The 26035-nt window shown below is 37.5% G+C and overlaps 1 protein-coding gene, 1 non-coding gene and 1 pseudogene across 2 annotated transcripts in view; 1 reads left to right on the plus strand and 2 right to left on the minus strand.

The window, feature by feature from the left end:
- NIBAN1 (niban apoptosis regulator 1) overlaps positions 1-26035 on the plus strand; it is a 214477-nt gene that overhangs the window by 6785 nt on the left and 181657 nt on the right. The window lies entirely within an intron of this gene.
- LOC144316241 (ubiquitin-conjugating enzyme E2 variant 1 pseudogene) lies at positions 6758-7231 on the minus strand (annotated as a pseudogene).
- Positions 11804-11914, minus strand: LOC144316589 (U6 spliceosomal RNA). The gene has a single exon (XR_013382535.1). It is a non-coding gene; the product is annotated as a U6 spliceosomal RNA (small nuclear RNA).

Raw genomic sequence — 26035 nt, forward strand, 5'->3', positions numbered from 1 at the left:
CACATCTTTAGCTTCTAGTCTTCACTCTTGGACTTTATTCATTAGCTGTCCTGGTTTGACCCTTTCCTAAAATTTAAAAAAGACGACTGTGGGCCTGACCTCAACACAGCTGTCCCTTTTTCCACATGATCCAGTTCTTAGCTATTTGCCAACCTATTCATTTCCTGACTTGCTCTTTAATTAGGCTTGGCCATATTCTTATCCCCTTTAGCTTGGGGCCTGACACATAGTGAATACAAACTGCATCGCAAGAAGATATCAAGCATAATCTGTAGACACTATGCCATTCATGGTAAAGGAAAAGAGCCATCTTTAATAACAAATGCAGAAAATACAGAGCTTGCTGGTGGAAAAGAACAGAAAACCAATTAGGTTGCTATCTGTGGTATTGAATACTACAGAAACAATCTTAGATCAGGAGAGCCCATGTTAGGAATGTCATATGATATTGTTCCAGCTACCCCCACCCAAAGAATATCAGCCAACAGGAAAATTTGTTATTGGTGGACTTTCAAGTAGAACCCTATTCAGATGTTTATTTTGAAGAGTCCTGTCAAAACGTACTAATATTTCATACCAAAAGTAAAAACTCAACATGCTATCCATTAATCTATTATCCCAGTGGAACTTGAAAGTTTACTAGTTCTCAAACTAGATTTAACATCTTTCTCCATCATGCACTTGCCTACATTAGTTGTATGCAAATATGTCCCCCAACCCACCCATGAGAGTGAAAGTAGCATGAGGGCACAATGTCACTCATCTGTAAATGGGTGTATTTGATGTGTCAAGGGTGGGGGGTGGGAAAAAAAAAGATGCGTCAAGTACTTTAATGCCTGTATATATATATATATATATATATATATATATATGTGTGTATGTATATGTATAGATATTTATATATCTATACATATGCTTTGCTCCTAAGATACATCTGTTATGCCTTTAAGCAATGAAAATAACTATAGTTTTTAAAAAGCAGTCACTAAAAATACTTGCTTTGTATATTTTACCAAGTGTGTTTAACTATTACAATAATACTTAGAAAATGAAAATTTGAATAGGTGTAATTTTCTATCTACCATGTTCCAACAATCATAATACCAATTGTTGGTTTATGTTTATGAACACAGATATTACATACATTAACGATGTGCATGAAAAATGACACAACTTTTTTAAGAGGACAATTTGGTAGTTCTATCTCAAAAGTTGAAATGTGTGTGTCTTTCAGCCTAAAAAATCCAGTTCTAGGAATGTATCTTACAGAAATACTCATACAAGTGTGCAAAGAAATATATATATATATATATATGGATGTTTTTACATTGCTTGTAAATATATGAATATAAGTCATATTTTTATTAAATAAATTTTAGTATTCTATACAGTACTATATCATATAACTTTAAAAAATGAGATAAAGCTACTGTTCGATATCATTCATCATCAGAGAAATAAAAATCAAAACCATGATGAGATACCACCACACACTTGTCAGAATGGCTAAAATTAACAACACAGGAAACAAAAGATGTTGGCAAGGTTGTGGAGAAAGGGGAACCCTCTTACACACTGTTGGTGGGAATGCAAACTGGTACAACCACTCTGGAAACAGTAGGAGGTTCCCCAAAAGGTTAAAAATAGAATTACCATACAAGTCAGCAGTTGCACTACTAGGTATTTACCCAAAGGATACAAAAATACAGATTCAGGGATGCCTGGGTGGCTCAGTGGTTGAGCATCTGCCCTTGGCTCAGGCCCTGATCCCAGGATCCTGGAATTGAGACCCATATCAGGCTCCCCACAGGGAGTTTGCTTCTCTCTCTGCCTATATCTCTGTCTCTCTCTCTCTCTCTGTCTCCCATGAATAAAGAAATAAAATCTTTAAAAAATACAGATTCAAAGGGGAATATGCACCTCAATGTTTATAACAGCATGATCAACAATAGCCAAACTATGGAAAGAGCCCAAATGTCCATTAACTGACAAATGGATAAAGAAAATGTGGTAAAAAAAAAAAAAAAAAAAAAAAAGATGTGGTATATATATGTGTGTGTATATGTGTATTTGTGGTGTATATGTGTATTGTATATACATATACACACATATACACATGATGAAATATTAGTCATCAAAAAGAATAAAATCTTGCCATTTGCAATGACATGGATAGAGCTAGAGTGTATTATGCTAAGCAATATAAGGAGTCAAAGAAAGACAAATACCATATGATTTAACTCATATGTGGAATTTAAGGGAAAAAAAAAACAGATGAACATAAGGGAAGGGAAAAAGAGAAAGAGAGGGAAGCAAACCATAAGAGATTCTTGACAATACAGAACAAACTGAGGTTTGATGGAGGGAGATGGGCAGAGGATGGTCTAAATGGGTGATGGGGATTAAGGGGGGCACTGGAATAAAACATTGCATTTTATCATAAAAGCAGTACAGATGCATGTAAAAAGTAAACATCTAATAAATGTGAGTGAAATTTCTATACATATCCACCTATTATTAACTGAAGGACAGGGATCAAGAAAAAAGCTGTTCAAGGTCAGGCATCATCAGCCAAAGCAAATAGAAAAACTAGAACTTGGAAATTCTTTGTTTCTGGAGATCTAGTTGTGTAGTGGCCTTGAAAATCAGGGAGTTGGTCTTATTACTAGATCTCCCCTAAACATTCCTGACCCAACTTAGTAAGAATTTAGGTTAAACAGGGACCAACCAATGATTACAGAACCCTCAAATAGCAACAACCCTTTAAAAGAGTTCTAGGACCTATATAATTATCTTGGAATTCTATTCTTCTCCTCCTAATTTATATCCCACAGTCTCTAGGGGAAATATCAAGTATTGTTTGCTAATTAGACTTCTAGTACTCCCTCCAGAAATTGCTGCTGATTTAGCTTGTGATTACTGGAAACAAATACAAGTTGTAGGTTAGGAATCAAATATTTGAATTTTCCATCATATATATATATATGTTCTCTCTCTCTCTCTCTCTCTCCAGGGAATTTTTATTTTCTAGACTATTTGAGATCACCATATGGTAAAAAGCTTAGGCAATATATTAGACTGGGTTTAAGAGACTTGACCTTCTTCTAGATCGGATCAGATGACCCAGAGGGTCACAGCAAGAGCACCTGTCATTGTAGTCCGAGTAGAGTGCTGGGGGGGGGGGGGGGGGCTGCAGATAGAGTCAGAGACTGACTGAAAAAGACAGGTTGTTTCTCTAAAGTGGCCAAATGCCTGGAGCTGGAGCAAAAATACAATACACAGGCAAGAAGGAAGTCCAAGAAAGGGAGGCACAGGATAAGTTTGAGGAGGTGTATTACACCCACCTGAAAGCTGAATCAGGAGGTCTGAAGCCAAATCATCAAGAGGAGCTATCTTTCCGTCTCTTCCGGGAGAGGATGACAAGTGAGGTGAGGAATAAGGGCAAGGTGCAACAGGGCTGGTGTTAGCTGAGGCTGGCCAAAGGGCAGCCCTGACCTTGACTCTAGATCCTAAAGATTTCAGTGGGCCCAATCTGAAGACACATACAGAACAGAGTATCGAATAAGGGTTGTGAGAAGCAGAGAGTTAATTAGGAAAACTAGAGATAGATCCAAATAGTATACTGAATTTGTAAAAAGCTCCCAACATAGATGTGAGCAAGAGCCAGAGTCAATGAGAGCTGAACATGGGATAATTGATTTTCTCTTGGTTCAAATTTGTTTGACCTCTGATCCTCTCCAGATCAGTCTCTTACTTTGGCTTCATGTCACGACCCCACACTCTACGTTTTGGAATGTCTCAGAGTTTAATCTTAGGACTCTTTCCCTTCTTAATTTACATCCTCCCTCTTGGTGATCCTATTCAGTAATGTAGCTGTAAGTACTAACCGTATGTTAACTACCCTCAATTTTTCCAGACTTAGAGATTTCTAAAAGTTTCTGGAATGTTAAAGACCTCTCCAAACTTAATCCAACTCCCTGTTCAGCCCCTCTACTTGGATGTCTACTAGGGATCTCAAATATAAAATGTCTAAACTAGATCTCCTCCTTGAAATGTAAACAAATGACAATGTATGATTTTTAACTATCCTTTTATTTGTAGCTATAATGTCTATATTGCTTTCTAGACTCAAGGGATCTAAAAGGAGTCACTCCTTATGATTACTTAAAACCACATAAATTGGGATCCCTGGGTGGCTCAGCAGTTTGGTGCCTGCCTTCAGCCCTGGGCATGATCCAGGAGACCGGGGATTGAGTCCTACATAGGCTCCCTGCATGGAGCCTGCTTCTCCCTCTGCCTGTGTCTCTGCCTCTCTCTCTCTCTCTCTGTGTCTCTCATGAATGAATAAATAAAATCTTTAAAAATAAATAAATAAAACCACATAAATAACTCAAAATGTAAAATTAATTTTTAAGTGTATTTGCATACATGTTCATTTACACACTCCCTTTGCAAGATTCTACAATTAACCACACTCAGTAATTCAAAGAGACATAGACCCTATCCTCAAAGAACCTAGCATCAAGTAGGAGACAGAGACACATACCAAATGTGATGAGGCCAATAAGAGAAATGCAATAGGAATAATTCTTCCTTGAGGCCCATTTTTAATTACACACTATGGAACAACACCTCTCATAGATTTCCAGTCTTGGCAATATTAGCTTTATCCTGAAAATGAGAAGAGTTGTAGGTAAATTCACAACCATGGTAATAGCCAAAAATCTCATAAATTGTGTATGTGTCAGGTACTGTGCTAAGTATTTTAGAAGCATCATCTCATTTCATCTTTATGCCAACTTTATGAAGAAGTTACCATAATTACTACCATTTTATGGATTAGAAAATAGAGGTTTAATGCATTTCAGTACTTATCCTAAGTCACCTCAAGTAATAGGATGAGCATATTCCATATCCTTTTTTGTTTTTTACCACACACTTTTTTTTTATTATATTAAAATCAGGCAATGGTCTGACAATAAAAAGGCTGCTTATGGAATACTGTTATGTTCAACTTTACTTACAGGATATTAAATCTTTAGAACTAAGGTATCCCCCCAAAAAAGATTAATGGAAACATTGATTGCTTTTCAGACTTGATAGTTGATGCTTCAATAGGTGGTTTTGCAGAAACACTAAATTAAAAAAAAAAAAAAAAAACCTTTAGAACACAATGAATTGCATTTATTTCAGTATGCATCCACATCTCAGCATTTAGTGGTCCTGAACAGAAAAGTGGAAAAACGCAGCAATTTGCCAGGAAGTCAAGCCTGCCAATTTCGGGGATCTGCTGTGCACACCAAGTTTTTTTTCTCCATCCCTGCTGAGGACCATGAGACACAGCAGCACCAAAAACAAAGCATGCATCAAATCCAAGGTTCTTTTTGTTCCAATTGTCAGATTCCAAACTAGACCCAAATGGATTGTAAGATGACCACATAAGAACCCTGTTTAAAATTTCTTCAATTGTTAAAAGCAAAAGCAATTACAGAAAACAGTTCATTCAGAGGGATCGTGTGTGCTTACAAGTATCTTCTATGGCCTTTCTCCAAGTTTTACCACCAAGCACTTTGAGAGCTGGCAGGTCTGAGTACCCCTGGTGACTGTTCTTTTCATTTTATCAAAACCTGAGCTAAAAAACAGTATCAGCTGACGATGACAGCAGAGGGTGGCAGGACTGAGGACCCAATATTCATTCCCAGGCTGGTGGAGAGTGAGTAAATGTTCCAAACTAAACAAGGGAAGTTAGAGACGCTTTCCAACCTTACCTGATGGCTTTGGCCAAAACAAGGAAGTGTTGGGTGGTGATGATGCAAAAAGGGACTTGAGGAGAAAGGAAAATGCAGCACCCCTCCATTAAGGTGGGCAAGAAGATATGGGGAAAGCCCTGAATTCCTCACCAAAGGCCAATTTCAGAGGGGAGCAGAGGGGGTTACAATCTATGCTTCGGCTGAGGATGGTCATGGGAAGTGGAGAAAGGATGATGGCTTGGAGTGGGGAGGGCATCATTTAAGACTTAAAAAAAGAAACCAGGGGTGCAGTTGAAGCACCCCTGCACACCCAGCAGTAGTCCCTCAGGCTATGACCTGAAACCTTGATGCCTATTCTAGCAAGCCACTCCAAGCTGGAAGGCTATTGCAGGGACAGAGGGGTCAATGGAAGGAGGGAGGGAGCCAGCAGGAGTAGAAGGGGAGAAAGCAGAGACCCCAGGCCTTGTAATCAGCAACAGGGTGATTGTGTGATGTGTCTTTTCACAGTTGATTTAGCTGTGCCCCACCAGTTATGATGGGAATCAATCTAAATATACTTTCTTGATCCCAGAAATTTAACTATGTAGGCAGTGGTTACACTTCACAGTATGATTTGTTATAGCATAGCATGTATCTCAAATGGACAAAAAATTAGTATCATTTACAGTATCTTAAGATAAATTGCCTTTGAATGGGAGCTTCCTTTCCAGTACTTTTTTTTCTTTTTTTTTTTTTTTAAGATTTTATTTATTTATTCATGAGAACACACAGAAAGGAGAGAGAGGCAGAGACACAGGCAGAGGGAGAAGCAGGCTCCACGCAAGAAGCCTGACATGGGACTCAATCCCCAGTCTCCAGGATCATGCCCTAGGCTGAAGGCGGCGCTAAACCGCTGAGCCACCAGAGCTGCCCCCCTTTCCAGTACTTTTGAGGTTTACAAGATGTATCTAGAAAACGTACTACTGTGGACATTTTTAAGCAAGTGACTGCTTAAATCGAATGGGGTGGGGAGAGGGCCTGTGGTTTCTCTTTTTGATTAATTGCTGTAACACTGTCCTTGGAGCAGCTGAGGGAGTTTCATGTTTTCTTTAGAGATCATTAGGCGCCAGAGCTCTTGCAGGACAACTTTGATGCTATATGAATTCTGCCATTTTACTAGCACTGATATGGCTCTTGGGTCCACCACTCCATTAGAATTATTAACTCCATTCATATTAATTTTTGTTACAAATCTTACAAAGGGGGGTGCTTCTGGTATTTAGGCCCACATTCTATTTTAAGGCTATATATTCGGTTTTCATAAATTGTTCTTGGAGGCCCAATTATCAATCATCCCTGTCCATCTTAGAAGTGTCATATCTTTGTCATCTTCTAGACCTCAGCTAACTGTGCCACCTCCTACTCCTTTCTGGCCTTCTTCCAGTTCTTCCCACAGTCGAAAATTGCAAGACTTTTACTCCCAAGCCCGTGGTGGCTGTCATCTTGCATCCCAAATCCATATCCTTAACCACTATTCTAAACTACCTTCTCACAATTGGTGACCCCGCTTTAACTAATAATAATGGTGCCAGGTTTCTAAATATTTATACTAAAATAAAAGAATAAATCTACAAATCATCTAAATAGTGAATATTCATTATATTTTAGTTATAATCCCCAATCACTAAAGATAATTGATAAAAAGGACTATAGCATAAAAAGTCATGAAATGTTGGGTTCAGTTTTTCAAAGTTCATAAAGATACCGGATTAATCATTTCAAGTTTCCTGCTGATTGCCTTTGGAAATAAGTTCTTGGTCTTAAATACATTCTGTGTTTTGGGCCTTCTCTTATTACTACAACATAGATAATCTAAGATGGAAAAATCATCAGACTTGGAAATGCTAAGAGAATAGAAGCCAAAGCCTATAAGAAAATAGTCTTCTAAATTTATTATCTCTTATGCATTGATTTATCACATATGGTGGGAATTTGAACCAGATGTATGCTTACTAGAAGAGGCTATCCCAAGACGGACAGGGGAGAGGAATGTGACCTCAGCTTGAAAGTAGAGTATCAGAACTTGGTGGTGGTTCAGAAGTTTCCTTTTATGATGGTTATATAATAGAATAAAAGTTCTTCATCTTTTCAAATTAACTAAGACTTCATTTCTTAATCTGGAAATTGTTGAAACTTCTGGCTTTTGCAATGCAATATTTTCATATTGGGAAAGACCATAAACTTTCTGAGTAACTCTTGCTTAATCTAAAGCAAAACATTTTTGGAAAATACAGCTCTTATATGTAAATATTAACATTTACACATTCGCATTCGTTTCATTCTCATCTGGAATTTAGATATCAAATTTTAATAGCTAGAATTCAGTAACATATCTTTGCCATCTGCTTTTTTTTTAACTGAAGCTTTAAAAAAATCTATTCTTTCAAGTCACATCTAAGGAAAAAAAGAGACTTAGCCTAACATGAGTAATCTACCTATCGTTATGTAGTCTTTATTTTTTAAAACTTGAAAATTACTATTAAAGAAAATATTTCCCATAATAAATGCTTTAGTTTGGGAACAGTCTGAACAAAAAAAAAAACACAGTATGGAACAACTTTACAGTCATTTCTCTACTTTTTGAAGGGAAATTATCTTGAAAATCATTAATTGAGCAAAGAGATATTTCTCAAAAGCACTTTTGATTTAGTTTTCAGTTTATTTTTACAGTACACTTAGGCGTGCCTGGGGCTCAGTCAGTTACGTGTCTGCCTTCAGCTCAAGTCATGATCCCAGGTTCCTGGGATCAAGCCCCACACAGGCTCCCTACTCAGCAGGGAGTCTTCTCTCTTTCTCAAATAAATAAAATCTTTTAAAAAATACACTCATGTGATAAGATATTTTTTAAAAAATTAAAAGATAATTAGCCAATTGTAGACAGTTTCTATCCCAGGAGAAAAACTTAAGACAACTGGAGACATGCACGTGTACACATATACTTGTATATTGACTGTCAGAGAGAGTTAATTTGTTCAAAGCTAGAGTGGTCATTGACAATCTGAAACACAGAAAAAAGGTATTTTCTTTAAAAGGAGTTATTGGTAGGAAACGAAACACATGTTTAAAAGAAACTACCTAAATATTTCATTGTATGTCTATGAACTGCCAAAACAATTGATTCATTTGTTTTAACTTCCCTCAAACAAGTATTGAGCAGTCATTGTGTGCTGAACAATTCTAGGCACCAGGGTGGGAAACAAAAAAACATGTAAATGATATGTCTTGCTTACCCAAGCTTAAGGTAATTATACGATAACATTTCTTTCCTATGGATCTAAAATTTGCATGCAGGGAAATGCATAGATATTAAATGTACAATTGGATGAATTTTAACAAAAGTATGTATTCATGTAACTACCACCCCAGTGGAGACATAAGACCCTTCCATCTCCCCTAGAAAGTTCCTTCATGTCTCACTTCCCAGATAGGCAGGTGTGTTCTGATTTCTATCACCATGGGTTATTATGCTTTTGAAGTCACATAAATGGAATTATATGGTATGTTATCTTTTACTCTGTGCAGTGTTTTAGAGATTTATTCAAATTGTTGTATTAGTACTTTATTACAAATTTCTTTTATATACATACATAACATTTTTTAAAAATCCATAATCCTATTTGCTTCCAGTTACAAATACTGTTAGTCAACTTGTTGTGAATGTAGATTTTCATTCTCTTGGATAAAGACCTAGGAGTAGAATTGCTGGGTCATTAGGTGTATAATATTATAAGAAGCTCCCAAACAGGGCAGCCCACGTGGCTCAGTGGTTTAGCCCCACCTTTGGCCTGGAGTGTGATCCTGGAGACCCCCTCATCACTCCCTGCATGGAGCCCGCTTCTCCCTGTGTCTCTGCCTCTCTCTCCGTGAGTCTCTCATGAATAAATAAATAAAATATTTTAAAAAAAGAAGCTCCCAAACAGTTGTCCAAAGAGATTTTTTTAAAAATATTCATTCATTAGGGATCCCTAGGTGGCGCAGCGGTTTGGCGCCTGCCTTCGGCCTAGGGCGCGATCCTGGAGACCCGGGATCGAATCCCACATCGGGCTCCCGGTGCATGGAGCCTGCTTCTCCCTCTGCCTGTGTCTCTGCCTCTCTCTCTCTCTCTCTGTGACTATCATAAATAAATAAAAATTTTAAAAAAAATTCATTCATTAGAGAGAGAGAGAGAGCATGAGAATGGGAGAAGAGCAGAGGGAATAGGAGAAGCAGACTCCCCACTGAGCAGGGAGCCAGATGCAGGGCTCCATCCCAGGACTCCCAGATCATGACCTGAGCCGAAGGCAGATGCTTAACTGACTGAGCCACCCAAGTGCCCGTGTCCAAAAAGATTATATCATTTCATACTCTTATCAGCAGTATATGAGAGTTCTACTTGTACAACATGCTCGCCAACAATTGATGATATCAGTCTTTTCGTTTTAGCCATTTTAGTGGGTATGAGGTGAAATTTTAATGTGGTTTTAATTCATATTTCCCTGAAAACTAATGATGTTGAGTATCTTTTCCTGTGCTTACTGGCCACTTTCAAAGCTGCTTTTGTGAAATACCTGGTTTTTGCATATTTAAAACTTTTTTATCCTTTTATTTTAATTTGTATGTGTCTTTTATGTATTATTATATAAGTTCTTTACCAAATCTACATATTAATAATATTTTCTCTAGGGATGCCTGGGTGGCTCAGCCTTTGGGCATCTGTGATTCTGGAATGCCTGGATCAAGTCCCACATCAGGCTCCCTGCATGGAGCCTGCTTCTCCCTCTACCTATGTCTCTGCCTCTCTTTCTCTGTCTCTCTCTCTCATGAATAAATAAATAAATAAAATCTCTAAAAATAATAATATTTTCTCTCAGTGTATGGCTTACATTTTTTATAGATTTTAATTTTTTAGAGATTTCTTTTAGATTAACAGCAAAATCGAGCAGATGGTATAGAGAATTCCCATCTACCTCCTGCCTCTACATATGCATAGCCTCTCCCACTGCAACTTCCACTCAACACCCTGGACCAGAGTGTTACATTTGCTACAGTCAATTGACACATCTTTATCACCTGAAGTCCATAGTTCACATTAGGGTCCATGCTTGGTGTTGTACAGTGGGTTTAGACAAATATGTAATGTGATATGCATCCACCATTCTAGTATCATATCACACAGAGTTCTTTCAATACCCTAAATTCCTCTATATTCTATGTGTTCATCCTTTCATACACCCATCCTTTGACAATCACTGATCTTTCTACTGTCTCTGTAGTTTTGCATTTTCCAGGATGTCATATAGCTGGAATCACATGTAGCTTTTTCAGATTAGCTTCTTTCACTTAGTAACATGTACTTAATGTTCCTGCATGTCTTTTCATGGCGTGATAGTTCATTTCTTCTTAATGCTGAATAATATTATTCTGGACACACTGTGGTTTATTTATCCATTAACTTACTGAAGGACTTCGTGATTGTTTCCAAATTTTGGCAATTGTGAATAAAATTGCTTTAAACAGCTGTGTGCCGGTTTTTGTGTGGACATAACTTTTCAGCTCATTTGGGTAAATACCCAAAAACACAATTCCCAGACCATGTGGTCAGAGAATGTTAAGTTTTGTAAGAAACTGCCAAATTGTCTTCCAAAGTGGCTGTGCCATTTTGCATACCCATTAGCAATGAATGAGAGTTCCTCTTGTTTCATATTCTTGCCAGCATTTGGTGGTGTTAGTATTTTGGATTTTTGCCATTCTGATAGGTGTATAATGGTATCTTATTGTTATTTTAATTTGCAATTGTATAATGACAAGTGACAGTAATCAACTTTTCATTTTCATATGCTTACTTGCCATTCATATATCTTCTTGGATGAGGTGTCTATTCATTTTTTAATCATTATTTAATTAGATTGTTCTAATGTAAGAATTTATTATACATATACATTGTAAATAGATTAACACAATCAAGCTAATTAACATTGCCAATACCTCACATAGTTAAGATTTTTGTGTGTGGTAAAAATACCTAAGGTCGACTCTTAAATATGGGCTGTTTCATGAATTTGCATGTTATCCTTGCATAAACACCATGCTAATCTTCTCTGTATCATTCCAACTTCGGTATATGTATGTGCTGCAGAAGTGAATACTTAAGGTTTACTTTTTTCCATACATTTTTACAGTTGTTTCAACACCATTTGTTTAAAAAAAATTCCCTCACTGAACTGACTTGGTACATTGGTAATCTCCAGTATACTATATGTATATGATCTATTTTTGATTTCTCTATTCTCTATACACATACACACGTATTTTATATGGTGTTGTTTAATTCAAGCTGGATTCATTATTATATTTTTATAATAATGCATATACATTCTATTTATTATTTAAAATTTAAACTTTTTTAAAAAAATCCATTTTAAGAAATTAAAATTAAAACATTTTCATGGTTCCCTAAAAATATTGGGAGCCATAGGCACTATACCTAAAGCTAATTGGACCTGACAAGCTAGGTTCTGCACATGTAGCCCTGTCAGAAACTGGGTGTAGAGGCCTGTGAAAGTTTCCTTAGGAGCGCATGGTAGGCTTGTAGGCTCTAAAAGTAGCAAATACCTAGGGGCCTGTGATAGTTTACTTTCAATGTTACATTTTCATTGTATTATCCCTATGACTAAGTCTAATTTAATACTATTATACTGACTTAATTGGTCTATGGGGAATTAAGGAAAATATCTTTTCAGTCAGGGTTCTTAGTCATAAGCAACAGAAGCTGCCTTTGGTCAACCAAGCAAGACAAAAGCTTGAGGTATTTATTAAATAGCATGAGGTAGTTCACAAAATGGTTGGGATGTTTGGAACATTAGGCTCAAGGTTAAGCCTCAGGAAGAATGCCCAAACCCACCTGCCATGAATAAATCTAAGGAGGAAAATGTTGCCACCACCAGCCACTACTAGAAGTTACAGTTTGCCCCACTGCAGTTCTGTACCAGGAAAGCAGTTTCAGTGTTATCATTACAGTCATTGATGTCAATTATCATTTTTGCCAAGAATTCAGTATTGCAGCTCCTGTGCTGCTAGTGCAGTGTGAGAGACTGAATGTTTCATTAATAATTATATAAAAACACTTTGCCACATATAAGACCCAAAATATCTGAAAAACAGAGTCAAGAAAATAAGGAATTCTCCATTTCTCAAGAAAACAAAAACGTGACATAGTATACATCCTCAAGAAGCTCACAGTTTTCTGAAAGAGGTAAGCATATGCATAGCTATTGGTGAAACTATTTTCCTATGTAATATAAGCGAAATGATAAGGGAACAGAGAGGAGGAAACAATTTCAAATAAGGAGCATTTGAGCCCTGAAGAAAAAGCAGGATTTTGATGGAACATTCTACGATAGAGGGAACCAAGTGGGCAGATAAGCAGAGTTAAATTGCAGAGTGTATTTGAGGTTTTAAAATTTACAACTTTAACAAACCAAATACTTTTTTTTTTTTTTTAAAGACTTCAGAAAAAAAAAATAAAGACTTCGGGAGGTTCTAGAAATTGTTGAGTTAATTGAGAATACCTTTTTTTTTTTTTTAAGATTTTATTTATTTATTTATTCATGAGAGACACACAGAGAGAAGCAGGCTCCATGCAGGGAGCCTGACCTGAGACTCGATCCCGGGTCTTCAGGATCACGCCCTGGGCCAAAGGCGACGCTAAACTCCTGAGCCACCTGGGCTACCCCAAATACTATTTTTATACAAGTAATTGTATTCCTTTATAAACTAGTTTTCCCTGGACCATGATAATTATCAACTGACAGTTGGGGGTGCCTGGGTGGTTCAGTCAGTTGGGCATCTGACTCTTGATTTCAGCTCAGGTCATGATCTCAGAGTTGTAGGATCAGGCCCAGCTCAGGGTTCATACTCAGTGGGGAGTCTGCTTGAGATTCTTTCTCTCCCTGCCCCTCCCCCTCCCCCTGCTCTTGCTCGCTCTCTCTCTCTCTCTTTTTCTTGCTTGTGCATGCCCTAAAATAAATAAATAAATCTTTTTTAGAAAATTATCAACTGATAGGTCTGTGAACCAGGGTTGAGGTACTGCTTAATTTTAGGAATCAAGAGATCCATTTAAGTTTGAAGGGGGCAGAAGGCAGAAATCAAGGCTAAAGAGAATATATGTGTTAAAGAAATTGAAGATACTTTAACTGGGAGAAACAACCTATAATTAGAAGAAATATTTAAGTGACAATGGTGTTCTTAATTTAGAAAAGACTTCTGTATATTTGAAGAGACAGAATGAAAAGGGATTATAGATGATGAAAAGAAGAGTGAATGAGATGAGGAGGATACAGGAGGATTCTCCTGGGGGAAGGTATGGGAAATCAAAGACATTGAAAAGAGGAACATTTATTTACATAAGCTGTGAAGGAATAAAGAAAATTTAAAGGTATTCTAGAAGTGGAAAGGAAGAAAGGCCAAAGAGATCATTTACCAGTAACTTTGATCTCTGTGGAGCAGGAGGTTGAAGGTTAAATCATTTCTTAATAGGAGTTTCTAGAAAGTAGGCTTTTTTTTTTTTTTTTAAGATTTATTTATTTAGGGCTCCTGGGTGGCTCAGTGGTTGAGCTTCTGCCTTTGGCTCAGGTTGTGGTCCTGGGGTCCTGGGATCAAGTCGTGCGTAGGGCTCCCCACGAGGAGCCTGCTTCTCCCTCTGTGTCTCTGCCTCTCCCTCTATGTCTCTCATGAATAAATAAATAAATATTTATTTATTTATTTATTTATTTATTTATTTATTTATTTATTTTCACACACAGAGTAGGGAGGGGCGGAGGGAGAGAGAGAATCTCGAGCAGACTCTATACTTATCATGGGACCTGACATGGGGCTCTATCCCACAACCTCAAGATCACAAGTTGAGTAGAAATCAAATGTCAGATGCCCAATCGACTGAACCATCCAGGTACCCCTAGAAAGTAAACTTTTGCGTGGCCTGTTCCCTCTGTCCTGAATGCTTTTTCTCATCATGTAGCTTATCTCTCATCTTCCTCAATGAGTCCAGCCCTCACACCATATCTAAAACCTCCACCTGCTTCCTGCAGTCCTGAACTCCTCCACCCTCTCCTTTTTCTTTTTTTTTTTCCATAGCTCTTATCACCTTCAAACATACTTTATGATTTATTTGTTTTTTTGTTTTCTGTTATTTGTCTCCTCCCACTAGAATGTAAGGTTACAGGACAGAGATTTTTGTCTCTTTTGTTTACTGAGAATGATGGCTGATCCTCAATAAATATTTGTTGAATGAATAGAAAAGTTGATGTTGAATTGAGGGCAAGAAAAAATAGAAGAGAGCTTTTGGAAGAGTTATAGTTGAAAACAGGACTGCTAGTTGGTTTAAACCACATTATTGTACTACTTTTTCAAAATATTGACATACTTTTGTAACAATTGGTAAACATCTGCCCAGGCAACCTTGGCTTCTCTCCCAGGCCCTCTGTTAGCAATTAAAGGGTAAATACAGGGTGCAGCTAGGAGCCTCTCTCAGATCCTGCTATGTCAGTTCAAGGTCCATACCCTTCCTGTACTAGTTTAAAATTTTGAATATATAGACAGTGTTAAGAAATCAGTAAGAGGGGCACCTGGGTGGCTCAGTCATTTAAACCTCTACCTTCAGCTCAGGTCATGATCCCAGGGTCCTCGAATGGAGCTCCATATCATATCAGACTCCCTGCTCAGCAGGGAGCCTGCTTCTCCCTCTCCCTCTGCCATTCTCCTTGCTTGTGTTCTCTGATTCTATCTGTAAAATAAATAAAATCTTTTAAATGATTTTTTTTAATTCAATAAAAGATAACCTAACGGATTCCTGGGCAGGCCAGGTTGAGATAAAAAGTGTGAATTTAGAGAGAGCCATGTCAACAAAATTCCATGACTTCCTCCAGCAATTATGAGGCTGGAGACCACACAGTAACAATAGAGATGATCCAGAAAGACCAGATGTGATCAATGAGAGAACACAGGCTAGAGATTTAAGGTACTAGGAGGACGTTTCTTTTGGATGGTTGACAATGGAATCCGGGTTAAGGGTAAAATGTCATTAGGAAATAAAATAAAAAATAAAATGTCATTAGGAGACTAATGGGTTTGAGGATATGGGAGGGCTCCCATCATGAGAGAATCCAGAATGGTGGATCACCCTACTACCCAACTCGCTTCAACTTTAGGGCTAAAAGAGCAGAGAGTGTCAACATCAATAATGTTTTCCAAGTGTAATATAGATCTGAGGACCTTGCCATTTCAATTTTAAATTGAAGCAATACCTCTTTATCATGTTTGTCTTGACCATTACACAGAACATAGTATGTGGTCATCTACGACATGGTACCTGTTCTTGAGATGCTTGTCATCTAGTGGGAGATGCAAGACTGACATTCTTCAAACAGCACATGCCACTTATAAGATTATGTATTATAGATCATAAATACAATTTGAGGGATGCCTGGGTGGCTCTGCAGTTGAGCACCTGCCTTTGGCCCAAAAGTACTGGAAAGGGGGGCAGCTCTGGTGGCTCAGCGGTTTAGCGCCGCCTTCAGCCTAGGGCATGATCCTGGAGTCCCAGGATCGAGTCCCACATCAGGCTCCCTGCACAGAGCCTGCTTCTCTCTCCGCCCATGTCTCTGCCTGTCTCTCTCTCTGTCTCTCATGAATAAATAAATAAAATCTTTAAATAAATTAGATAAATAAATACAATTTTACTTTAAATCCTACAAAACCAATATAAAAACAGTGGGTAATAGGCAGCATCTGGCAATCATCCACTGTTCTCTTAGACTCCATCACTAGGATGTATTATGGTTTTAGCCTCCCTAGAGAATTCTGTATGCCAGTGAAAGTGTTACCTTGAGATTGTGTTTTAAAGTATTCAAATCCCTTTGAAATGTAACGCTTGTTATCATTGCTGTGATTAACACCTGTACAAGCTCTGGACCACATCATTCCCATTCCAGATTTCCTCATTAGAAAGAGAAGCTCTGATAATACCTATCCCCTTGCCAAGTAACTATTTCTGTACCCTTTCTTTCACTTTGCAAGAGGTTTTGATTTGCTGTTTGTTTGAATGTTATTAGCAATCTGCAAAATGCAGATCCTGCTCGGGTTTCTACTCTTAAATCACACAGTAATCTGTGTTGATTTTAAGTTAATTTGGATCTACTTTTCAGTCTAGACATACGTTTGCCTTGCAGTAACAGGTGATATCATCCCTACATAGGAATATGCTCTTTTTAAAGCCAGCTGTGAATGAATGTACAATATTTTTATGAGAAACTATGTAGTGATAGCACTGCTTGTCTTTGAGAGGTGGGGGTACGACAAGAATGATATATTTCTTCCTTAGCTTATTATAATTAGAGATATTTGTAAGAAAATTGAATCACTGTTGCTTAAGTGTTGCTCAGCTCCTGCTGATCAGTTCTCACTCATTGGCACCATCCTTTGTGGTATAATAGTTAGTTGCTGTGGAGATGATTATCATGTCATGGAGAAAAGAGACAGGAATTTAAATGAAGAATGAGCAGCAGGAGCAAAAGAACATGCCAAAACCCAAAGATTTCATTCAGTTTAATTTTCTCTTACCTTTTTAATGTGTGTGGTATATCATAAAGTTGGATAAATCAACCTAAGTAACATAGCTTCAGGGTTAATGATGACTAAGAACAAAAGGAAAATTTAAAAGAAAAGGCAAGATATAAGACTGATATTCTTTTTATAGAGGTTCAAGTTAATAAAAATGTAATAATAAACATATACTCTTGGGCCATACAACCATACTCTAGATAAACAATGAAGCTGTTTAGACAGTTCTGTTGCAGCCCAACTTTTGATGAGTTGTTGAGGTAAGGCATCATTCAACAAGCAGAAAGCAGAATGCTGAGATAGAGAGTGGGCTTTGTAACAAGCAGAGCTGGACTGAGTATCACAAGGCAATACTTTTAGGCAGGTCACTTAATCTTCTTTGAACTTCAATTTCATCAACTATAAAATTGAAACTAATTTGTAGGATTGTTTTCTGGGCTATTAACTGGTACGGTCTCATATAGTCATATCAACTATTTACAACCAATGTCTGTTCTGTTTGGTCATTTATTCTGTGAGGTCAGTGCCCGTTCTGCGTTAATTATTAAATATTCTGAATGTCATCTACGTTAGGACAGAATAGCCTATGCTGCAATAACATATTGTGAAATCTTAGCAGTTTAACACAATGGCGTATTTTTTTGCTCTCATACATTCCAGTGTGGATCTGGCAGCTGTCCTCCTTCTTGTGACTAATGGCTCCTAATCCAAGAGATCATTGTAACAGAAGAGAGATGGAGGAAGCATACCTGTTTTTAACTTCCTTGACCCCCAAGGAGACATATGTTATTTCTGTTTAGTCCATTGGCCAGGACTAGTCACATGGCTCCATTCTATCTGCAAGGGAGGCTAGGAAATGTGGAGAAGGCTATGGAGTCATTGGTGAGCACTGAGTGTCTTGCCAGATCACCCCTCGTTTGGAGAGGATTAGATGAGATAATATAAAAGATTTCCTAATGAGCTAGGTCAAACCACAAAGGCTGATCCCAGTTTAAGGTTTGACGTGAATAATGACTTGATTGGGATGATTTTCACTTTCACCTGAAACCAGAAAAGAAACATGCAAGGATGCACACGAAATTGACCAAGGATATAGGATAGTGCATGTTGAATATAGCATCCCAGGGCCTCCACCTACTTTGCTCCCTATGGAAGCATATCTCTGGTTCAGCAGCCTCAGCAGCCCATGTAGGGGAGGAATTTGACAGGTCAGAGGAGCCCAGACCAGGGGTTTGCTGCCTTTTCACTATTTTAGACTGGGATGGATAGTGGTAGTGTAGAGCAAGAAGGGCAGGAATCAACACACAAGGGACCACCCTATTAGCATAAAAGAATTTCTTACTGAGTCACAGTTATCCATTACATGATTTATTCCTTACTGCATTCTTGAGACTACATTAATAAGAACCTCCTGAGTTCATATTTCACATCTGTGGTAGAATTACACTGAATGCTATAAGAGGATGCTAAAGAGGGATCCCTGGGTGGCGCAGCGGTTTGGCGCCTGCCTTTGGCCCAGGGCGTGATCCTGGAGACCCAGGATCGAATCCCACATCGGGCTCCCGATGCATGGAGCCTGCTTCTCCCTCTGCCTGTGTCTCTGCCTCTCTCTCTCTCTCTCTGTGACTATCATAAATAAATAAAAATTTTTTTAAAAAAAGAGGATGCTAAAGAAAAAGAAAACCCAGCCTTTTCTCCTAAGGAATGTATAATCTAATTAAAGAGATTAAGTCACTATCAGTAAAGTCAATAAATGGTAAAATTATACTATGAAAGAACAGTTTAAAAATAGGGCATCATATAATAAGATGTTGATTTTGAGGTACAAATGACAAAAAAAAATGAATGAAAGGAGAAAATAATTACTAGGAAAGTTAATAGAAGTCAGGCACCATTAATTCTCCATAAATAGTTAAAGAATATTTCAGTCCTGCTACCTTTGGTTCAGGTACCAAAGCCAAAAAGTGCAAAGAATTTCAGATTATATTTAGCAATAGGACTGCTTTGAGAGGCTGAAAAAATTTCAACCCAGTTGTTCTGGACAAATTGATACCAGGAGTAGCCTGGATTCTGTGGGAATGGAATGCATATGAGATTTACCCTGGGGCTTCCCAGAAATGCCCGAGGAAGACTGGGGAGACAGAGCAGAGGTCTTGCAGTTACCCAGCGAGGGGCTAATTAGGAAAAAAAGCCTGGCATTAATATATTCATAGTTTGTAGAACTATTTAAATTCTACTATAATTACAACCATCTGTTTATAATTTCAGTCTTAATACTATATTGTAAGCATTTTCCCATATTCTGAAATAATATTTAAAACATAATTTGTAATGGATAGAAAAGAATAATTCTCAAGTGTTAGATAATGTGTGTTTAAAACATACATTCTTTCATTGTATTTTCATAATATTTATGTGAAGTAGGTACTATTAGTATTGTCACTACTCTACAGATGAAAAATCTGAGTCAAGGAGATCTTAAAGTCACACAGCAAATATCTGATTGAGTTGGGATTAAACCTTAGCTTGCCTGATTTGAAAACCTATCTTTTGGTATATTACATTGCCTTTCTTATTTTGTGCCATCGTGTCAGTACACCACCAATTAATAAACTGATGTGTTGTTAAATATTTAAGTTGTTTCAAAGGGATTTTTTTAGTATCAATAATCTGTGGTAAACCTCTTTACACACACATTTTGTGAAAGTAAGCTTTATATATATACTTACACCTGAATCTCTTTAATAATGTATACTTCTATAGGATGAATTCCTTTAGGAGGAAAATACTGGTAAAGAATGCAAACATTTTAAAGTTTTTGATAGGGGCAGCCCGGGTGGCTCAATGGTTTAGCGCAGCCTTCGGCCCAGGGCCTAATCCTGGAGACCCAGGATCGAGTCCCGCAACGGGCTCCCTGCATGGAGCCTGCTTCTCCCTCTGCCTGTGTCTCTGCCTCTCTGTCTCTCATGAATAAATAAATCTTTTAAAAAAAAAAAGTTTTTGATAACATTATTAAATTTTCCAAATGAAACATTATATTAACTATATGTTCACCTGTAGTATATATAAGTGACTGCTTCCCTAAGACCTCCCCACAATGGATACTGTAACTTTAAAATTTTTGTCAGTCTAACAGCAAACCTCAAAAGCTCAGACCCCTCTAAATGTGTGGTCTTTCTGCAGCCACTTGTGTTCTTCATTTGGTAATTGTCCCTCATACAATAACAAATATTGCATTAATTAGTTAATAATTCATTGACTATTTAGCACTAGCTTGTCTTAAATCACAAAAACAAATTTATATTAAAGATTTCATGTTAAGTCCCTGAATTTTATTTAATTTAGGTCAACAGCGTTGCTCAGCTAAAGACACTCTGTAGGTCAGGAGACTTGACTAATCCATATCTGAAATTCCTTCTATAAAGGAAAGGAAAAAAAATATACTATCCTTTAACTTCTTTGTACACATGAAGTTATTGGGGACTCTTGTGTTTGTGGTCCTGCGTCTGTGTTTATGTGTGTATGGGCAGGAGCAGAAGACAGGAGTGCTATTGTATAGTGTGAATGAGATTTAGGAAAATGAAAGGGTGATAAAAAGTAAAATTTTTTCTATTAATTGTTAAGAAAAGAATTTGTAAAGATATTTTGCATATTTCTTTCTGTTTTAGGAGAAATAAAAACCTGCCAGGATTCAGTAAATAAGTTCTAGAAAATATGTATAACTCATCAACTTAAACATAAATAAGCTTATTATTGAAAAATAACTTAAATATTTCCTGGAATATTAAAATTACTGAAAACTTGTAGCACATTTTTTGTCAGTAGTATAATACTACCTTAATTGTATCTGTTCAGCTGACCAAGCCACAGTACCAATAAAGAAACTGCCTTAATTCCTAATTACAGATAAAAATGTCTAGACTGCAAATGTGTGTATTAAAGTGAAAAGCAGTAGTGCGTGACAAAATCTCATTGTATTAAGAGCATAGGCCTTTTATCTGAAAAATCACTGAGTTTGTATCAAATTCTGTCAGTTTCTGGTTGTTTAATTTGGGGGCAAGGGACATTTGTTTAACCTCCTTCAGCCTCACTTCCTAAACCTTAAAATACAAATGCTTATCCTCACCTGCAGCCAGGTTGCAAGGCTTACAGAAGAATATGTATCTGAAATAACCAGACATACTAGATAGCTAATAAATGTTAACCTGTTTCTTTATTCAGCATGTTTTTGGTAAATAGACTAGTGACCCTGATCTGTAATTATCTAGCTATCCTGGACTCATCATAATTTGAGATTCTAGTAATATAATTTGCTTAGTTGTAACAATGTGTCATTCTCACTGAAGGTACTATTATTTTAGAGGGGGAGGGGCAAAGGGTGAGAGAGAGAGAATCTTAAGCAGGCACCATGCCCAGCATGGTGCCTCTACATGGGGCTCAATTCCAGGACCCTGAGATCATGACCTGAGCCAAAATCAAGAGTTGGGTGCTTGACCAACTGAGCCATTCAGGCACCCCTCTCACTGAGGGTACTATTAGGTGTGAAGTAAACCGTGTAGGTTTTTATTTTCTATAAACAGGAATCCATGCCAGGTTCCAGAAGATGGGAAAAAAAAGAGGGCAGCCCAGATGCTTCAGCAGTTTAGCACCTGCCTTTGGCCCAGGGCGTGATCCTGGAGACCTGGGATCAAGTCCCGCATCAAGTCCCACATCAGGTTACCTGCAAGGAGCCTGCTTCTCCCTCTGCCTATGTCTCTGCCTCTCTCTCTGTGTGTCTCTCATGAATAAATGAATAAAATCTTAAAAAAAGAGAGAGAGAGAAAATGGAGGCAAAAGGTCCAAGAATGACAGTAGAATAAAAAATAACTCTTGGAGAATTTTGAGAAAAATGGATTGTTTGAAAGCTGACATTTATTTTGAAAATGAGAAATAGCATTAGATTTATATAGTGAATTTTGTGAATTTTGCAGATACGGTTCAGTGACAAAGCCTTTAATATATTTCATTTAACGGTCTCATAATCTGTTAACTAGCTAAGTGATTTTTATTTTTATGTATTTATGCAGCAAAGTAAATGGCTATTTAAGTGCTTTTTGATGTGTGAAGTAATGTACTTTTTAATTGCCACTTATAAGTGTCCTTAATTTAGTGATATCTCTCCCCTGTCTGTTGATGGTTTTCTTCTCTGATAAGGCAGAGGACATTTATTTGCTTGTTGGGTATTATAATGATCCTTTATAAGCATAGTGATAAGGGATTCAATAATGATATGCAAATAGATAAATATGAAGATATATATGAATTGTAGCAAGTTGAAAAAAATTCTCTTTGTAAGTGGCACTGGAATTTATCTTAGGGAAGGAATTGTCTTACTTTAGGAGATACTTTAATTAACTGTTTGGGGTGGAAGGTGAGAATCCCAGCAGGGGCACCATGAGACAAGAGAACAAAAGAAGTGGCATGTTGCTCAGTACAAGAAAAGGGCAGACTCCAGGAGAGGAAGAAGAGAGAATAACTAAACAACACAGCAGAAGGGTAAAGCATTTTTTTAAAAGGATCTCTAATACTCTGCTTTAAACCATTTGCTTTTCTTTTTTTAATTTAATTTTATTTTTTTATTGGAGTTCAATTTGCCAACATATAGCATAACACCCAGTGCTTATCCCATCAAGTCCCCCTCTCAATGCCCATCACCTAGTCACCCCCAGCCCAGCCCACCTCCCTTTCCACCACCCCTTGTTCGCTTCCCAGAGTTGCTTTTCTGTGAAGTAAAACCCCTCTGTCTACTGACTGTTCACACTAAATACCTATGGAAATTTTTTTTTTTTAAAGGAAATTAGAGAAAAGCAGTGAGTTTTGCAACAGGACCAACATGGTATGGCATAGAAATGGCACATGTGGTACAGTGAAGCCTTCCATTGCCTGAATTAATTCAGCAGAAACAAAATTTTGAAGCAGACTAAAAGAACAATTTTGCACTGGACACCTGTTAAAATCAGCAGGACAGATTTTATTCAATACTAGTGCAGTAGGGAAGACACCGCAGCATATCCTGAAGTTGAACTCTGCCAAAACAAAAGGTGGAAGGCTTGTTTTAAACACTGGGGTGTACAAAAGGAAAAATACCAATGGATGTCAATGGGGGAGGTTTAGTCCATATGATTATGTTGTTTGACAATTGGTGCTAAAGCTCCTTTTCTCCCAGTCTAGGAGACCGGGGTCCTATCTCTTTGGCGACTGCACTTGAAAGGAAAAGTTCCGAGGCCCTTCAGAAAGGGATTCCTAAGTTACAGAAGATACATCTCAAAAAGAAAAGAAGCGGGGGGACCTGGGTGGCTCAGTGGTTGAGCATCTGCCTTGGGCTCAGGTTGTGATGCTGGAGTCCCGGGATTGAGTCCTGAAGTACTTCTCCCTCTGCCTATGTCTCTGCCTCTCTCTATGTCTCTCATGAATAAATAAATAAATATTGAAAAAAAAAGAAAAGAAAAGAAAAGGAAGGTCAGGGGCCTGTAACTGGTTTTGGCTGGAATAAACAGTCAGTTCTTTCAGCAGCATTGTCTTTCTCAGGCAGGCTCTCAAGTGGCTGGGGTCATCTTCCTAGGGACACAGGCTTGAGCTGTTAGAAACTATGGTAGCATTTCTTCAAGTCTTTTAAAGTGGAGGATAGATGAAATTGTTTAAACTGGAAGTTGCAGTTATTATAGGCCAAGATTGAGCCCCAGTTGAAAAGGAGCCTGACTCAAAGTATGGGTAAATTTTATTAAAGCCGAGTGACCACATGAGTATGATCTTCCCAGAATCTTGAGGAAAATACTGGACTTTCTACTAAGGCAATGAATATTTGAGCTGATCCATTCTGTATTTTGATGGATAGGATGATTCCAGCTGACATCTCCTATACAGGTAACGTATTCCTGGTTTTGCTGAAGCTTCATTAGAAATATATTTCTCATTTAAAGAGAGTTATTTAAAGAGTTATTAAGAGAGGGGTACCTGTTGGTTAAGAATCCAACTCTTGATTTCAGCTCAGGTCATGATCTCAGGGTTGTGAGACTGAGCCCTTTCATTGGGCTCTGTGCTGGGCATGGAGCCTGCTTAAGATTGTCTTTCTCCTTCTCTCTCCATCCCTACCCCCTCTTAAAAAAAAAGACTTATTAGGAGAAATAATCCTCTTAAATCAGTTTGATTATATAATTAAATTGTATTTGTCTTTATCTTCTGTAATACTTTAGGGAATTATCTATTTCACCTAAATTTTCAAACTTTTGACATAAAGTTCATAGTATCATCTTATTAATTTAATTTTTTATATTGACAAATATACAGGTAGCCTATAAAAGTCACAAAATTTATATCCATTAAAATTCTTTTTATATAAAAAATTCTTTTTATATAACTTTTACTGTATATTTAAATGAAAAACAGTTGACAAATTCTATATTCTTTAAGTTATTTCTTCTACTTTGAGGAAATGTAAATGTAGGAAAGTGTAAGTTCCCAAATCTGGGTCAGTGAATCTGTATTGTCTGAATTTGGATTTTCACATTAAGTTTGGTATATATTACACCAAAGGGAGCTTTTGAATCATCAGTTGCCTTGCTCTGGTGTACCAGAAGCTTAGTTTTTGCATGTTCTTATATGCACTTCTTCTAAGTGCTTTACTAAATCAATAAGCCAGTTCCTAAAAGCCTTGGCTTATATTGATGAAGTCTATTATCATTAGGAAGATGTGAAAATAAAGAACTCGAGCAAGAATTTTAGGAAATACGATTTTTAAAAAAGAAGGAGAGTTCTACATGAGACCTATATAGTTTTAATAGTTTGGGGAGCCAAATACATAATTTTCTTTTAGGGGAGAACTAAGTCTATTTGACAAAATACTTTTTTTTTCAACATATTTTTTTTTAAGATTTTATTTATTTATTCATAGAGACACAGAGTGGGGGGCGCAGAAGCACAGGCAGAGAGAGAAGCAGACTCCATGCAGGGAGCCTGACCCTGATATGGGACTTGATCCAGGGTCCCCAGGATCACACCCCGGGCTGTAGGTGGCTAAACCGCTGTGCCACTGGGGCTGCCCTTTTTTTCAACATCTTGATTGAGATATTATTAGTTTGCTGGGCTGCCAAAACAAAACCAATATATATCTCAGTCAAATCTCCTCTCCTTTTAAGGACACCAGTTAGATTAGATTAGAGTGTATCCTAATCACCTCAGTTTAACCTAAAGACTTATTTAAAAGCCTCTCACCATGGCCACCTGGGTGGCTCAGTCAGTTAAGACCAACTCTTGGTTTTGTCTCACATCATGATCTCAAAGTTGTGGGATCAAGCCCCAGGTAGGGCTCCATGCTCAACATGGAGTCCGCTTAGATTCTCTCTCTCTCCCTTGGCTCCTCCCCCCACTCATGTGTGTCGTATCCCTCTCAAATAAATAAATAAATAAATAAATAAATAAATAAATAAATAAATTCTTTAACAACAACAACAAAAAGGCCCAATCACCCAATACAGTCACATTCTGCGGTACAGGAGTTTAGGGCTTCAACGTGTGAAATTTGGGGAAGCAATTCAGCTCATAACAAGATGTAATATGCCATAAAATTCATCCATTTAAAGCATAAAATTTAGTGTTTTTAGTATATTCAGAGT

Source organism: Canis aureus, chromosome 6 (assembly GCF_053574225.1).
Source record: "Canis aureus isolate CA01 chromosome 6, VMU_Caureus_v.1.0, whole genome shotgun sequence".
NCBI lineage: Eukaryota > Metazoa > Chordata > Mammalia > Carnivora > Canidae > Canis > Canis aureus.